The sequence below is a fragment of the Ambystoma mexicanum genome (assembly GCF_040938575.1).
Source record: "Ambystoma mexicanum isolate Mex_15411 chromosome 12 unlocalized genomic scaffold, UKY_AmexF1_1 Mex_chr12_unloc.2, whole genome shotgun sequence".
In the NCBI taxonomy this organism is placed as follows: Eukaryota; Metazoa; Chordata; class Amphibia; order Caudata; family Ambystomatidae; genus Ambystoma; species Ambystoma mexicanum.
In genome coordinates this window covers 8,641,166-8,658,011 of record NW_027182323.1, presented here as the reverse complement: position 1 = coordinate 8,658,011, position 16,846 = coordinate 8,641,166, and the positions used below count along the sequence as shown (strand labels likewise).

General features: G+C 43.3%; 2 non-coding genes across 2 annotated transcripts; both read left to right on the top strand.

Moving 5' to 3' along the window:
- Positions 1 to 10,295: 10,295 nt before the first annotated feature.
- TRNAY-AUA (transfer RNA tyrosine (anticodon AUA)) lies at positions 10,296 to 10,381 on the top strand. Its single transcript is given in 2 exon segments — positions 10,296 to 10,332; positions 10,346 to 10,381. It is a non-coding gene; the product is annotated as a tRNA-Tyr (tRNA).
- Positions 10,382 to 14,001: 3,620 nt separating this feature from the next.
- On the top strand, positions 14,002 to 14,087 carry TRNAY-GUA (transfer RNA tyrosine (anticodon GUA)). The gene is given in 2 exon segments: positions 14,002 to 14,038; positions 14,052 to 14,087. It is a non-coding gene; the product is annotated as a tRNA-Tyr (tRNA).
- Positions 14,088 to 16,846: the final 2,759 nt, after the last annotated feature.

Here is a 16,846-nt window from a genome sequence, read left to right as displayed (position 1 = left end):
CCACAGCTTAATATCAAATATGTTATTGCAATTTTTATTAAATGTAGTCATTGTTTGAAGGTGCATTGTTTTAAACACTTGATGTCAGAATAAGTATGCTTTTCTATCTTGTATTGTTTACAAATGTTAGACCGACAGGTGAATGTTTGGAGAGTAATGGGTGGATTGGGGGTTGGGGGGATAGAGTAATAGTGGAGACAAGGCAGGTAAGTGACAGGCTTGTAAACACTATGAAAACGCAGGACTGAAATACCACTATGTTTTTTGCGGGATGGCTTGAAATCTGCACAAATTACACAATAAATACAGATTTTCAATGCATTCGTAATAGAAAGACATGATTCTATTAAAGTCATGGAGGCGAAAGATTATGCTCAACTCTTTACTTCTCGAGCAGCCAACAACTTTAAAAAACACAACCATAAAAAGAAACAGCTAAAACTACAAATCCCATGAATTTTAGCGATATATGAGTTTGTATTTAATTGGTTCTTCTTTTATGTGACTTCTTGTAACCAATCATACACTAAAGTCCAGTATAACATCGTCTGCCTTCCTTCGGCCTTTCTTTCGCTGATCCATAACTGCGTCCCAACCAGTTAACGCTGGAAACCTCCACCACGTCTCTTTTACTCCTCATGTACTTGACGTCTTGGGTTCTGTGCCTGCCAATTCACAAACAGCACCAATGAAAAACTCCACTATAAACTGGGTGGGCAATCGCAAAAGAACATGTCAGAAATTAAATTCCAAACTTCCTTATAATCAGTAATTCCGATCACAGTCATTCCAGTCTATTTACGCAATTGATAGGGTGGGATGATCCTTTGCCTCAGTATCTTTAATAGAATCATGACTTTCTATTACAAATGTATTGAAAATCAGTATTCTATGTCAAGACGGGTAGGCTCGGATTATGCTTGTTCCAAGCTTACTCACTACCAACGTAGTCACCTGGCCGATTGGTCTAAAATAAAAGTTCTTAAAAGTCGACTTGTTGGACCAAACCCCTGCCTTCAAAATGTCCGCTAGGCATGCCTCCATTCTGAATGCTGTGGATGCCATGGCACCCCTAACCGAATGTGCTCCGAAATGACTTGTACCTACGCCAGCTTGGCTCATGCACCACTTCACCCATCTTGCCAAGGTAGCTGTCCAAACTGCCATAAAGGGTTTCCTTATCACAATTGGGATTCCACTGTGGACCTGAACTGTGTTGAGTTACTTTCATACAGCTTCAAACCACTGACTGGACATAATTTGGGCCCTTCTGGAAATGCTGCATAATCGACTGTCCTGATCCCTGTGTTAGTTCTCTTTGTTATATGAAAGGGAACGCCTGTCGGCGAATACAATTTCCAGTCCACTTCCTGAGCCCTGATGTCCGAGACCCTTTTGCACGATATTAAGCAGAGCAGGGTAGTCAGATTAGCCCACAGAGCCTTCCTGGACAGACCGCCATTATCCGGCCAGGACTCAAACAATCTCAACACCCCACTAACGTCCCAAAGACGGTGATATCTCAGAGCCGGTGGTATCATACTTTTTATTCCTTTGAGTACTCTACACGCCAGTGGATGTTCGCCCAAGGGGTGACTTTCTACGTTTTCATGCCCTACCGAAATCGCTGAACGATATGTGTAAATAGTCCAGTATACTCTACCCTGAGCTGCCTGATTGACCAGGAATTTCACCACATCGACTACATCTGTTTGAACAGGATGTATTTCCCTCTCCATGCACCATTTACTCCACTTATCCCAAGCACCTCTGTAGGCCTTCTTGGTTTTGGGAGCCCAGGATTCTCTGATGAATTTCTAAGCCTCTCCCGAAAGTCCTGGTTTTGCCCAAGATCCCCCGAAATCGCCCACGCCACCAGGGTCGCCCCTTCCTTGTCCCAGTACTATCAAAGGTAAAATGTGGGCAAATGAGTGGAGAGGTTCTACAATAGACCATAAAGCCAGAGAAGGATTAGGTTGGTCGAAGACAAGGAGATCACGAGAAACAGCTCTTTGTTCAAACACCTGGTCGAGAGAGAGGACTGTGAATCACCTCCGCCGGACTAGAACCAGATCTGCAGCACCGGGAGCCTCGGGACAACCTTTGGGTCCCGCCCAGTGGAGGTGCAGCTCGAGGTGGACTGTTGGGTAACCCGCTAGGAGGTAGTGGCACCAGTGAAATGGGCACCAGACCCCAACAAGTAACAAGGAAGCCGCTGGGTCGAAGAGTGCTGATTCAGAGTTTTGAACATTTGTCCAGGGGTGGTGTTACGATCCCCTGTGCTTTTAAGCCCAAGGCCCCCTGTTGGGGGCGTGTTAAGTGTGACATTGGGTTAGTGAGAGGAGGACTGGCGAAAGGAAGCCAGTTCAATGTTAGCAGTTAAAAAGATAGTTGTTGCAATCTCCTCTCCGACTGTGCGTCCTTTTTGTACTACGCAGGTACAATGGTTCAGAATATATTATGAACTCAAATTACGTAAGATTTACATTCAACATTGTATAGCTTTGCAGTGGGCATTTAGTGTTTCAGCAGCTTGCTGGCCGGCGAGTCTGTTAATCGGCGGCTATTAAGCCCCATCTGTATCAACTGTTACTTCATTATGCCATTTTAATAGAAACATAGGCAATACAAGAAATCCGAAGACAGCAGTATACAGCTATATTTGCAGGATGTATCTTAGTCACTTTCACTCTCAATTTTCTCTTAAAATGTTTCCCTTTTTCACTTACCAAATATAGAAAGGGCCAGGGATTTGTTTAGAGGTACATTTTACTGTATATTGCTTTGAGAAATAGATTTATAAAACAGAAGGAACAACATTCTGTGATGAGATACAAAAATATGCTATTGATAGTGTACAAAGCCAGGAGCCTTCGATAGCTCAGTTGGTAGAGCAGAGGACTGTAGTGGAAATTCAAATTCAGATATTCTTAGGTCGCTGGTTCAAATCCGGCTCTAAGGACATTTTTTTTTTGGTAGCATTTTAAGAATTACCAAATTCTTATACCAACAGAACAGGGTGCTTTACGTGGAGGGAGGGGTGCTGGGGTAGTAGAAGTACCGAGAGAATCAGAAGAGACATGATGTGTTTCCTGTGGACGTGGCAGCCATTTTGTATTATGTGTAGGGAGGTCGCCAGTAACTCGTGCAGAAATACAGCTGGGCTCCAATTGATAAAAAAAAACCCTGTTCTCTGGAAATGAAGTACCCCCTATAAATACAAACACGTTATTTTGTATGCTTATTTCATGAAAAACATCGCAGATTAAACAGAAAAAACACGTTCCTAGCGCAGGCAGGCTGCCTGGGGTTTCAAAGGATGAGGCTCGGTCCCGCGTAAAAGAGTTAGCATTCTGCATTTATGTACTGGGAAAAGAGCGACTGAGAAAGAACCAAGCAATCCCAATGTTTGCTGTATTGTAATACATACCTTATAAGCCACGATTCCAGTGTGGGTGAAATGAGCAAAAAAGGAATGGGTTAAACACAGAGAGCTACGTAGCCTGGTTCCACGGATCATGCATTAATCCTTTATTCAGGAAGACACTATTATGCATCGTGGATGTTGCTCGGAGGTGGAGGGCATGACTTGTGGCAATGAGGTCGCGGGTTGAACCCCCCGCATTTCTAAGTGGCTTTTTTTTTTGTAATGTGAAAGTTTTCGTATTTAAAAAATCGCAGAAATACACAGCAGATCATCTATATATCCACCACAGCTTAATATCAAATATGTTATTGCAATTTTTATTAAATGTAGTCAGTGTTTGAAGGTGCATTGTTTTAAACACTTGATGTCAGAATAAGTATGCTTTTCTATCTTGTATTGTTTACAAATGTTAGACCGACAGGTGAATGTTTGGAGAGTAATGGGTGGATTGGGGGTTGGGGGGATAGAGTAATAGTGCAGTCATGGCAGGTAAGTGACAGGCTTGTAAACACTATGAAAACGCAGGACTGAAATACCACTATGTTTTTTGCGGGATGGCTTGAAATCTGCACAAATTACACAATAAATACAGATTTTCAATGCATTCGTAATAGAAAGACATGATTCTATTAAAGTCATGGAGGCGAAAGATTATGCTCAACTCTTTACTTCTCGAGCAGCCAACAACTTTAAAAAACACAACCATAAAAAGAAACAGCTAAAACTACAAATTCCATGAATTTTAGCGATATATGAGTTTGTATTTAATTGGTTCTTCTTTTATGTGACTTCTTGTAACCAATCATACACTAAAGTCCAGTATAACATCGTCTGCCTTCCTTCGGCCTCTTTCTTTCGCTGATCCATAACTGCGTCCCAACCAGTTAACGCTGGAAACCTCCACCACGTCTCTTTTACTCCTCATGTACTTGACGTCTTGGGTTCTGTACCTGCCAATTCACAAACAGCACCAATGAAAAACTCCACTATAAACTGGGTGGGCAATCGCAAAAGAACATGTCAGAAATTAAATTCCAAACTTCCTTATAATCAGTAATTCCGATCACAGTCATTCCAGTCTATTTACGCAATTGATAGGGTGGGATAATCCTTTGCCTCAGTATCTTTAATAGAATCATGACTTTCTATTACAAATGTATTGAAAATCAGTATTCTATGTCAAGACGGATAGGCTCGGATTATGCTTGTTCCAAGCTTACCCACTACCAACGTAGTCACCTGGCCGATTGGTCTAAAATAAAAGTTCTTAAAAGTCGACTTGTTGGACCAAACCCCTGCCTTCAAAATGTCCGCTAGGCATGCCCCCATTCTGAATGCTGTGGATGCCATGGCACCCCTAACCGAATGTGCTCCGAAATGACTTGTACCTACGCCAGCTTGGCTCATGCACCACTTCACCCATCTTGCCAAGGTAGCTGTCCAAACTGCCATAAAGGGTTTCCTTATCACAATTGTGATTCCACTGTGGACCTGAACTGTGTTGAGTTACTTTCATACAGCTTCAAACCACTGACTGGACATAATTTGGGCCCTTCTGGAAATTCTGCATAATCGACTGTCCTGATCCCTGTGTTAGTTCTCTTTGTTATATGAAAGGGAACGCCTGTCGGCGAAAACAATTTCCAGTCCACTTCCTGAGCCCTGATGTCCGAGACCCTTTTGCACGATATTAAGCAGAGCAGGGTAGTCAGATTAGCCCACAGAGCCTTCCTGGACAGACCGCCATTATCCGGCTAGAACTCAAACAATCTCAACACCCCACTAACGTCCCAAAGATGGTAATATCTCAGAGCCGGTGGTATCATACTTTTTATTCCTTTGAGTACTCTACACGCCAGTGGATGTTCGCCCAAGGGGTGACTTTCTACGTTTTCATGCCCTACCGAAATCGCTGAACGATATGTGTAAATAGTCCAGTATACTCTACCCTGAGCTGCCTGATTGACCAGGAATTTCACCACATCGACTACATCTGTTTGAACAGGATGTATTTCCCTCTCCATGCACCATTTACTCCACTTATCCCAAGCACCTCTGTAGGCCTTCTTGGTTTTGGGAGCCCAGGATTCTCTGATGAATTTCTAAGCCTCTCCTGAAAGTCCTGGTTTTGCCCAAGATCCCCCGAAATCGCCCACGCCACCAGGGTCGCCCCTTCCTTGTCCCAGTACTATCAAAGGTAAAATGTGGGCAAATGAGTGGAGAGGTTCTACAATAGACCATAAAGCCAGAGGAGGATTAGGTTGGTCGAAGACAAGGAGATCACGAGAAACAGCTCTTTGTTCAAACACCTGGTCGAGAGAGAGGACTGTGAATCACCTCCGCCGGAACTAGAACCAGATCTGCAGCACCGGGAGCCTCGGGACAACCTTTGGGTCCCGCCCAGTGGAGGTGCAGCTCGAGGTGGACTGTTGGGTAACCCGCTAGGAGGTAGTGGCACCAGTGAAATGGGCACCAGACCCCAACAAGTAACAAGGAAGCCGCTGGGTCGAAGAGTGCTGATTCAGAGTTTTGAACATTTGTCCAGGGGTGGTGTTACGATCCCCTGTGCTTTTAAGCCCAAGGCCCCCTGTTGGGGGCGTGTTAAGTGTGACATTGGGTTAGTGAGAGGAGGACTGGCGAAAGGAAGCCAGTTCAATGTTAGCAGTTAAAAAGATAGTTGTTGCAATCTCCTCTCCGACTGTGCGTCCTTTTTGTACTACGCAGGTACAATGGTTCAGAATATATTATGAACTCAAATTACGTAAGATTTACATTCAACATTGTATAGCTTTGCAGTGGGCATTTAGTGTTTCAGCAGCTTGCTGGCCGGCGAGTCTGTTAATCGGCGGCTATTAAGCCCCACCTGTATCAACTGTTACTTCATTATGCCATTTTAATAGAAACATAGGCAATACAAGAAATCCGAAGACAGCAGTATACAGCTATATTTGCAGGATGTATCTTAGTCACTTTCACTCTCAATTTTCTCTTAAAATGTTTCCCTTTTTCACTTACCAAATATAGAAAGGGCCAGGGATTTGTTTAGAGGTACATTTTACTGTATATTGCTTTGAGAAATAGATTTATAAAACAGAAGGAACAACATTCTGTGATGAGATACAAAAATATGCTATTGATAGTGTACAAAGCCAGGAGCCTTCGATAGCTCAGTTGGTAGAGCAGAGGACTGTAGTGGAAATTCAAATTCAGATATTCTTAGGTCGCTGGTTCAAATCCGGCTCTAAGGACATTTTTTTTTTGGTAGCATTTTAAGAATTACCAAATTCTTATACCAACAGAACAGGGTGCTTTACGTGGAGGGAGGGGTGCTGGGGTAGTAGAAGTACCGAGAGAATCAGAAGAGACATGATGTGTTTCCTGTGGACGTGGCAGCCATTTTGTATTATGTGTAGGGAGGTCGCCAGTAACTCGTGCAGAAATACAGCTGGGCTCCAATTGATAAAAAAAACCCTGTTCTCTGGAAATGAAGTACCCCCTATAAATACAAACACGTTATTTTGTATGCTTATTTCATGAAAAACATCGCAGATTAAACAGAAAAAACACGTTCCTAGCGCAGGCAGGCTGCCTGGGGTTTCAAAGGATGAGGCTCGGTCCCGCGTAAAAGAGTTAGCATTCTGCATTTATGTACTGGGAAAAGAGCGACTGAGAAAGAACCAAGCAATCCCAATGTTTGTTGTATTGTAATACATACCTTACAAGCCACGATTCCAGTGTGGGTGAAATGAGCAAAAAAGGAATGGGTTAAACACAGAGAGCTACGTAGCCAGGTTCCACGGATCATGCATTAATCCTTTATTCAGGAAGGCACTATTGTGCTTCGCGGATGTTGCTCGGAGGTGGAGGGCATGACTTGTGGCAATGAGGTCGCGGGTTGAACCCCCCGCATTTCTAAGTGGCTTTTTTTTTTGTAATGTGAAAGTTTTCGTATTTAAAAAATCGCAGAAATACACAGCAGATCATCTATATATCCACCACAGCTTAATATCAAATATGTTATTGCAATTTTTATTAAATGTAGTCAGTGTTTGAAGGTGCATTGTTTTAAACACTTGATGTCAGAATAAGTATGCTTTTCTATCTTGTATTGTTTACAAATGTTAGACCGACAGGTGAATGTTTGGAGAGTAATGGGTGGATTGGGGGTTGGGGGGATAGAGTAATAGTGCAGTCATGGCAGGTAAGTGACAGGCTTGTAAACACTATGAAAACGCAGGACTGAAATACCACTATGTTTTTTGCGGGATGGCTTGAAATCTGCACAAATTACACAATAAATACAGATTTTCAATGCATTCGTAATAGAAAGACATGATTCTATTAAAGTCATGGAGGCGAAAGATTATGCTCAACTCTTTACTTCTCGAGCAGCCAACAACTTTAAAAAACACAACCATAAAAAGAAACAGCTAAAACTACAAATCCTATGAATTTTAGCGATATATGAGTTTGTATTTAATTGGTTCTTCTTTTATGTGACTTCTTGTAACCAATCATACACTAAAGTCCAGTATAACATCGTCTGCCTTCCTTCGGCCTCTTTCTTTCGCTGATCCATAACTGCGTCCCAACCAGTTAACGCTGGAAACCTCCACCACGTCTCTTTTACTCCTCATGTACTTGACGTCTTGGGTTCTGTACCTGCCAATTCACAAACAGCACCAATGAAAAACTCCACTATAAACTGGGTGGGCAATCGCAAAAGAACATGTCAGAAATTAAATTCCAAACTTCCTTATAATCAGTAATTCCGATCACAGTCATTCCAGTCTATTTACGCAATTGATAGGGTGGGATAATCCTTTGCCTCAGTATCTTTAATAGAATCATGACTTTCTATTACAAATGTATTGAAAATCAGTATTCTATGTCAAGACGGATAGGCTCGGATTATGCTTGTTCCAAGCTTACTCACTACCAACGTAGTCACCTGGCCGATTGGTCTAAAATAAAAGTTCTTAAAAGTCGACTTGTTGGACCAAACCCCTGCCTTCAAAATGTCCGCTAGGCATGCCCCCATTCTGAATGCTGTGGATGCCATGGCACCCCTAACCGAATGTGCTCCGAAATGACTTGTACCTACGCCAGCTTGGCTCATGCACCACTTCACCCATCTTGCCAAGGTAGCTGTCCAAACTGCCATAAAGGGTTTCCTTATCACAATTGTGATTCCACTGTGGACCTGAACTGTGTTGAGTTACTTTCATACAGCTTCAAACCACTGACTGGACATAATTTGGGCCCTTCTGGAAATTCTGCATAATCGACTGTCCTGATCCCTGTGTTAGTTCTCTTTGTTATATGAAAGGGAACGCCTGTCGGCGAAAACAATTTCCAGTCCACTTCCTGAGCCCTGATGTCCGAGACCCTTTTGCACGATATTAAGCAGAGCAGGGTAGTCAGATTAGCCCACAGAGCCTTCCTGGACAGACCGCCATTATCCGGCTAGGACTCAAACAATCTCAACACCCCACTAACGTCCCAAAGAAGGTAATATCTCAGAGCCGGTGGTATCATACTTTTTATTCCTTTGAGTACTCTACACGCCAGTGGATGTTCGCCCAAGGGGTGACTTTCTACGTTTTCATGCCCTACCGAAATCGCTGAACGATATGTGTAAATAGTCCAGTATACTCTACCCTGAGCTGCCTGATTGACCAGGAATTTCACCACATCGACTACATCTGTTTGAACAGGATGTATTTCCCTCTCCATGCACCATTTACTCCACTTATCCCAAGCACCTCTGTAGGCCTTCTTGGTTTTGGGAGCCCAGGATTCTCTGATGAATTTCTAAGCCTCTCCTGAAAGTCCTGGTTTTGCCCAAGATCCCCCGAAATCGCCCACGCCACCAGGGTCGCCCCTTCCTTGTCCCAGTACTATCAAAGGTAAAATGTGGGCAAATGAGTGGAGAGGTTCTACAATAGATCATAAAGCCAGAGGAGGATTAGGTTGGTCGAAGACAAGGAGATCACGAGAAACAGCTCTTTGTTCAAACACCTGGTCGAGAGAGAGGACTGTGAATCACCTCCGCCGGAACTAGAACCAGATCTGCAGCACCGGGAGCCTCAGGACAACCTTTGGGTCCCGCCCAGTGGAGGTGCAGCTCGAGGTGGACTGTTGGGTAACCCGCTAGGAGGTAGTGGCATCAGTGAAATGGGCACCAGACCCCAACAAGTAACAAGGAAGCCGCTGGGTCGAAGAGTGCTGATTCAGAGTTTTGAACATTTGTCCAGGGGTGGTGTTACGATCCCCTGTGCTTTTAAGCCCAAGGCCCCCTGTTGGGGGCGTGTTAAGTGTGACATTGGGTTAGTGAGAGGAGGACTGGCGAAAGGAAGCCAGTTCAATGTTAGCAGTTAAAAAGATAGTTGTTGCAATCTCCTCTCCGACTGTGCGTCCTTTTTGTACTACGCAGGTACAATGGTTCAGAATATATTATGAACTCAAATTACGTAAGATTTACATTCAACATTGTATAGCTTTGCAGTGGGCATTTAGTGTTTCAGCAGCTTGCTGGCTGGCGAGTCTGTTAATCGGCGGCTATTAAGCCCCACCTGTATCAACTGTTACTTCATTATGCCATTTTAATAGAAACATAGGCAATACAAGAAATCCGAAGACAGCAGTATACAGCTATATTTGCAGGATGTATTTTAGTCACTTTCACTCTCAATTTTCTCTTAAAATGTTTCCCTTTTTCACTTATCAAATATAGAAAGGGCCAGGGATTTGTTTAGAGGTACATTTTACTGTATATTGCTTTGAGAAATAGATTTATAAAACAGAAGGAACAACATTCTGTGATGAGATACAAAAATATGCTATTGATAGCGCTAAAAACCAGGAGCCTTCGATAGCTCCGTTGGTAGAGCGGAGGACTATAGTGGAAATTCGGATATCCTTAGGTCGCTGGTTCAAATCCGGCTCGAAGGACATTTTTTTTTTTTTGGTAGCATTTTAAGAATTACCAAATTCTTATACCAACAGAACAGGGTGCTTTACGTGGAGGGAGGGGTGCTGGGGTAGTAGAAGTACTGAGAGAATCAGAAGAGACATGATGTGTTTCCTGTGGACGTGGCAGCCATTTTGTATTATGTGTAGGGAGGTCGCCAGTAACTCGTGCAGAAATACAGCTGGGCTCCTATTGATAAAAAAAACCCTGTTCTCTGGAAATGAAGTACCCCCTATAAATACAAACACGTTATTTTGTATGCTTATTTCATGAAAAACATCGCAGATTAAACAGAAAAAACATGTTCCCAGCGCAGGCAGGCTGCCTGGGGTTTCAAAGGATGAGGCTCGGTCCCGCGTAAAAGAGTTAGCATTCTGCATTTATGTACTGGGAAAAGAGCGACTGGGAAAGAACCAAGCAATCCCAATGTTTGTTGTATTGTAATACATAACTTACAAGCCACGATTCCAGTGTGGGTGAAATGAGCAAAAAAGGAATGGGTTAAACACAGAGAGCTACGTAGCCTGGTTCCACGGATCATGCATTAATCCTTTATTCAGGAAGGCACTATTATGCATCGTGGATGTTGCTCGGAGGTGGAGGGCATGACTTGTGGCAATGAGGTCGCGGGTTGAACCCCCCGCATTTCTAAGTGGCTTTTTTTTTTGGAATGTGAAAGTTTTCGTATTTAAAAAATCGCAGAAATACACAGCAGATCATCTATATATCCACCACAGCTTAATATCAAATATGTTATTGCAATTTTTATTAAATGTAGTCAGTGTTTGAAGGTGCATTGTTTTAAACACTTGATGTCAGAATAAGTATGCTTTTCTATCTTGTATTGTTTACAAATGTTAGACCGACAGGTGAATGTTTGGAGAGTAATGGGTGGATTGGGGGTTGGGGGGATAGAGTAATAGTGGAGTCATGGCAGGTAAGTGACAGGCTTGTAAACACTATGAAAACGCAGGACTGAAATACCACTATGTTTTTTGCTGGATGGCTTGAAATCTGCACAAATTACACAATAAATACAGATTTTCAATGCATTCGTAATAGAAAGACATGATTCTATTAAAGTCATGGAGGCGAAAGATTATGCTCAACTCTTTACTTCTCGAGCAGCCAACAACTTTAAAAAACACAACCATAAAAAGAAACAGCTAAAACTACAAATCCCATGAATTTTAGCGATATATGAGTTTGTATTTAATTGGTTCTTCTTTTATGTGACTTCTTGTAACCAATCATACACTAAAGTCCAGTATAACATCGTCTGCCTTCCTTCGGCCTCTTTCTTTCGCTGATCCATAACTGCGTCCCAACCAGTTAACGCTGGAAACCTCCACCACGTCTCTTTTACTCCTCATGTACTTGACGTCTTGGGTTCTGTACCTGCCAATTCACAAACAGCACCAATGAAAAACTCCACTATAAACTGGGTGGGCAATCGCAAAAGAACATGTCAGAAATTAAATTCCAAACTTCCTTATAATCAGTAATTCCGATCACAGTCATTCCAGTCTATTTACGCAATTGATAGGGTGGGATAATCCTTTGCCTCAGTATCTTTAATAGAATCATGACTTTCTATTACAAATGTATTGAAAATCAGTATTCTATGTCAAGACGGGTAGGCTCGGTTTATGCTTGTTCCAAGCTTACTCACTACCAACGTAGTCACCTGGCCGATTGGTCTAAAATAAAAGTTCTTAAAAGTCGACTTGTTGGACCAAACCCCTGCCTTCAAAATGTCCGCTAGGCATGCCCCCATTCTGAATGCTGTGGATGCCATGGCACCCCTAACCGAATGTGCTCCGAAATGACTTGTACCTACGCCAGCTTGGCTCATGCCTACACCCATCTTGCCAAGGTAGCTGTCCAAACTGCCATAAAGGGTTTCCTTATCACAATTGTGATTCCACTGTGGACCTGAACTGTGTTGAGTTACTTTCATACAGCTTCAAACCACTGACTGGACATAATTTGGGCCCTTCTGGAAATGCTGCATAATCGACTGTCCTGATCCCTGTGTTAGTTCTCTTTGTTATATGAAAGGGAACGCCTGTCGGCGAAAACAATTTCCAGTCCATTTCCTGAGCCCTGATGTCCGAGACCCTTTTGCACGATATTAAGCAGAGCAGGGTAGTCAGATTAGCCCACAGAGCCTTCCTGGACAGACCGCCATTATCCGGCCAGGACTCAAACAATCTCAACACCCCACTAACGTCCCAAAGACGGTAATATCTCAGAGCCGGTGGTATCATACTTTTTATTCCTTTGAGTACTCTACACGCCAGTGGATGTTCGCCCAAGGGGTGACATTCCACGTTTTCATGCCCTACCGAAATCGCTGAACGATATGTGTAAATAGTCCAGTATACTCTACCCTGAGCTGCCTGATTGACCAGGAATTTCACCACATCGACTACATCTGTTTGAACAGGATGTATTTCCCTCTCCATGCACCATTTACTCCACTTATCCCAAGCACCTCTGTAGGCCTTCTTGGTTTTGGGAGCCCAGGATTCTTTGATGAATTTCTAAGCCTCTCCCGAAAGTCCGGGTTTTGCCCAAGATCCCCCGAAATCGCCCACGCCACCAGGGTCGCCCCTTCCTTGTCCCAGTACTATCAAAGGTAAAATGTGGGCAAATGAGTGGAGAGGTTCTACAATAGACCATAAAGCCAGAGGAGGATTAGGTTGGTCGAAGACAAGGAGATCACGAGAAACAGCTCTTTGTTCAAACACCTGGTCGAGAGAGAGGACTGTGAATCACCTCCGCCGGAACTAGAACCAGATCTGCAGCACCGGGAGCCTCGGGACAACCTTTGGGTCCCGCCCAGTGGAGGTGCAGCTCGAGGTGGACTGTTGGGTAACCCGCTAGGAGGTAGTGGTCCCAGTGAAATGGGCACCAGACCCCAACAAGTAACAAGGAAGCCGCTGGGTCGAAGAGTGCTGATTCAGAGTTTTGAACATTTGTCCAGGGGTGGTGTTACGATCCCCTGTGCTTTTAAGCCCAAGGCCCCCTGTTGGGGGGCGTGTTAAGTGTGACATTGGGTTAGTGAGAGGAGGACTGGCGAAAGGAAGCCAGTTCAATGTTAGCAGTTAAAAAGATAGTTGTTGCAATCTCCTCTCCGACTGTGCGTCCTTTTTGTACTACGCAGGTACAATGGTTCAGAATATATTATGAACTCAAATTACGTAAGATTTACATTCAACATTGTATAGCTTTGCAGTGGGCATTTAGTGTTTCAGCAGCTTGCTGGCTGGCGAGTCTGTTAATCGGCGGCTATTAAGCCCCACCTGTATCAACTGTTACTTCATTATGCCATTTTAATAGAAACATAGGCAATACAAGAAATCCGAAGACAGCAGTATACAGCTATATTTGCAGGATGTATTTTAGTCACTTTCACTCTCAATTTTCTCTTAAAATGTTTCCCTTTTTCACTTATCAAATATAGAAAGGGCCAGGGATTTGTTTAGAGGTACATTTTACTGTATATTGCTTTGAGAAATAGATTTATAAAACAGAAGGAACAACATTCTGTGATGAGATACAAAAATATGCTATTGATAGTGGACAAAGCAAGGAGCCTTCGATAGCTCAGTTGGTAGAGCGGAGGACTGTAGTGGAAATTCAGATATCCTTAGGTCGCTGGTTCAAATCCGGCTCGAAGGACATTTTATTTTTGGTAGCATTTTAAGAATTACCAAATTCTTATACCAACAGAACAGGGTGCTTTACGTGGAGGGAGGGGTGCTGGGGTAGTAGAAGTACCGAGAGAATCAGAAGAGACATGATGTGTTTCCTGTGGACGTGGCAGCCATTTTGTATTATGTGTAGGGACGTCGCCAGTAACTCGTGCAGAAATACAGCTGGGCTCCAATTGATAAAAAAAACCCTGTTCTCTGGAAATGAAGTACCCCCTATAAATACAAACACGTTATTTTGTATGCTTATTTCATGAAAAACATCGCAGATTAAACAGAAAAAACACGTTCCTAGCGCAGGCAGGCTGCCTGGGGTTTCAAAGGATGAGGCTCGGTCCCGCGTAAAAGAGTTAGCATTCTGCATTTATGTACTGGGAAAAGAGCGACTGAGAAAGAACCAAGCAATCCCAATGTTTGTTGTATTGTAATACATACCTTACAAGCCACGATTCCAGTGTGGGTGAAATGAGCAAAAAAGGAATGGGTTAAACACAGAGAGCTACGTAGCCTGGTTCCACGGATCATGCATTAATCCTTTATTCAGGAAGGCACTATTGTGCTTCGCGGATGTTGCTCGGAGTTGGAGGGCATGACTTGTGGCAATGAGGTCGCGGGTTGAACCCCCCGCATTTCTAAGTGGCTTTTTTTTTTGTAATGTGAAAGTTTTCGTATTTAAAAAATCGCAGAAATACACAGCAGATCATCTATATATCCACCACAGCTTAATATCAAATATGTTATTGCAATTTTTATTAAATGTAGTCAGTGTTTGAAGGTGCATTGTTTTAAACACTTGATGTCAGAATAAGTATGCTTTTCTATCTTGTATTGTTTACAAATGTTAGACCGACAGGTGAATGTTTGGAGAGTAATGGGTGGATTGGGGGTTGGGGGGATAGAGTAATAGTGGAGTCATGGCAGGTAAGTGACAGGCTTGTAAACACTATGAAAACGCAGGACTGAAATACCACTATGTTTTTTGCGGGATGGCTTGAAATCTGCACCAATTACACAATAAATACAGATTTTCAATGCATTCGTAATAGAAAGACATGATTCTATTAAAGTCATGGAGGCGAAAGATTATGCTCAACTCTTTACTTCTCGAGCAGCCAACAACTTTAAAAAACACAACCATAAAAAGAAACAGCTAAAACTACAAATCCCATGAATTTTAGCGATATATGAGTTTGTATTTAATTGGTTCTTCTTTTATGTGACTTCTTGTAACCAATCATACACTAAAGTCCAGTATAACATCGTCTGCCTTCCTTCGGCCTCTTTCTTTCGCTGATCCATAACTGCGTCCCAACCAGTTAACGCTGGAAACCTCCACCACGTCTCTTTTACTCCTCATGTACTTGACGTCTTGGGTTATGTACCTGCCAATTCACAAACAGCACCAATGAAAAACTCCACTATAAACTGGGTGGGCAATCGCAAAAGAACATGTCAGAAATTAAATTCCAAACTTCCTTATAATCAGTAATTCCGATCACAGTCATTCCAGTCTATTTACGCAATTGATAGGGTGGGATAATCCTTTGCCTCAGTATCTTTAATAGAATCATGACTTTCTATTACAAATGTATTGAAAATCAGTATTCTATGTCAAGACGGGTAGGCTCGGATTATGCTTGTTCCAAGCTTACTCACTACCAACGTAGTCACCTGGCCGATTGGTCTAAAATAAAAGTTCTTAAAAGTCGACTTGTTGGACCAAACCCCTGCCTTCAAAATGTCCGCTAGGCATGCCCCCATTCTGAATGCTGTGGATGCCATGGCACCCCTAACCGAATGTGCTCCGAAATGACTTGTACCTACGCCAGCTTGGCTCATGCACCACTTCACCCATCTTGCCAAGGTAGCTGTCCAAACTGCCATAAAGGGTTTCCTTATCACAATTGTGATTCCACTGTGGACCTGAACTGTGTTGAGTTACTTTCATACAGCTTCAAACCACTGACTGGACATAATTTGGGCCCTTCTGGAAATGCCTCATAATCGACTGTCCTGATCCCTGTGTTAGTTCTCTTTGTTATATGAAAGGGAACGCCTGTCGGCGAAAACAATTTCCAGTCCACTTCCTGAGCCCTGATGTCCGAGACCCTTTTGCACGATATTAAGCAGAGCAGGGTAGTCAGATTAGCCCACAGAGCCTTCCTGGACAGACCGCCATTATCCGGCCAGGACTCAAACAATCTCAACACCCCACTAACGTCCCAAAGACGGTGATATCTCAGAGCCGGTGGTATCATACTTTTTATTCCTTTGAGTACTCTACACGCCAGTGGATGTTCGCCCAAGGGGTGACTTTCTACGTTTTCATGCCCTGCCGAAATCGCTGAATGATATGTGTAAATAGTCCAGTATACTCTACCCTGAGCTGCCTGATTGACCAGGAATTTCACCACATCGACTACATCTGTTTGAACAGGATGTATTTCCCTCTCCATGCACCATTTACTCCACTTATCCCAAGCACCTCTGTAGGCCTTCTTGGTTTTGGGAGCCTAGGATTCTCTGATGAATTTCTAAGCCTCTCCCGAAAGTCCTGGTTTTGCCCACGATCCCCCGAAATCGCCCACGCCACCAGGGTCGCCCCTTCCTTGTCCCAGTACTATCAAAGGTAAAATGTGGGCAAATGAGTGGAGAGGTTCTACAATAGACCATAAAGCCAGAGGAGGATTAGGTTGGTCGAAGACAAGGAGATCACGAGAAACAGCT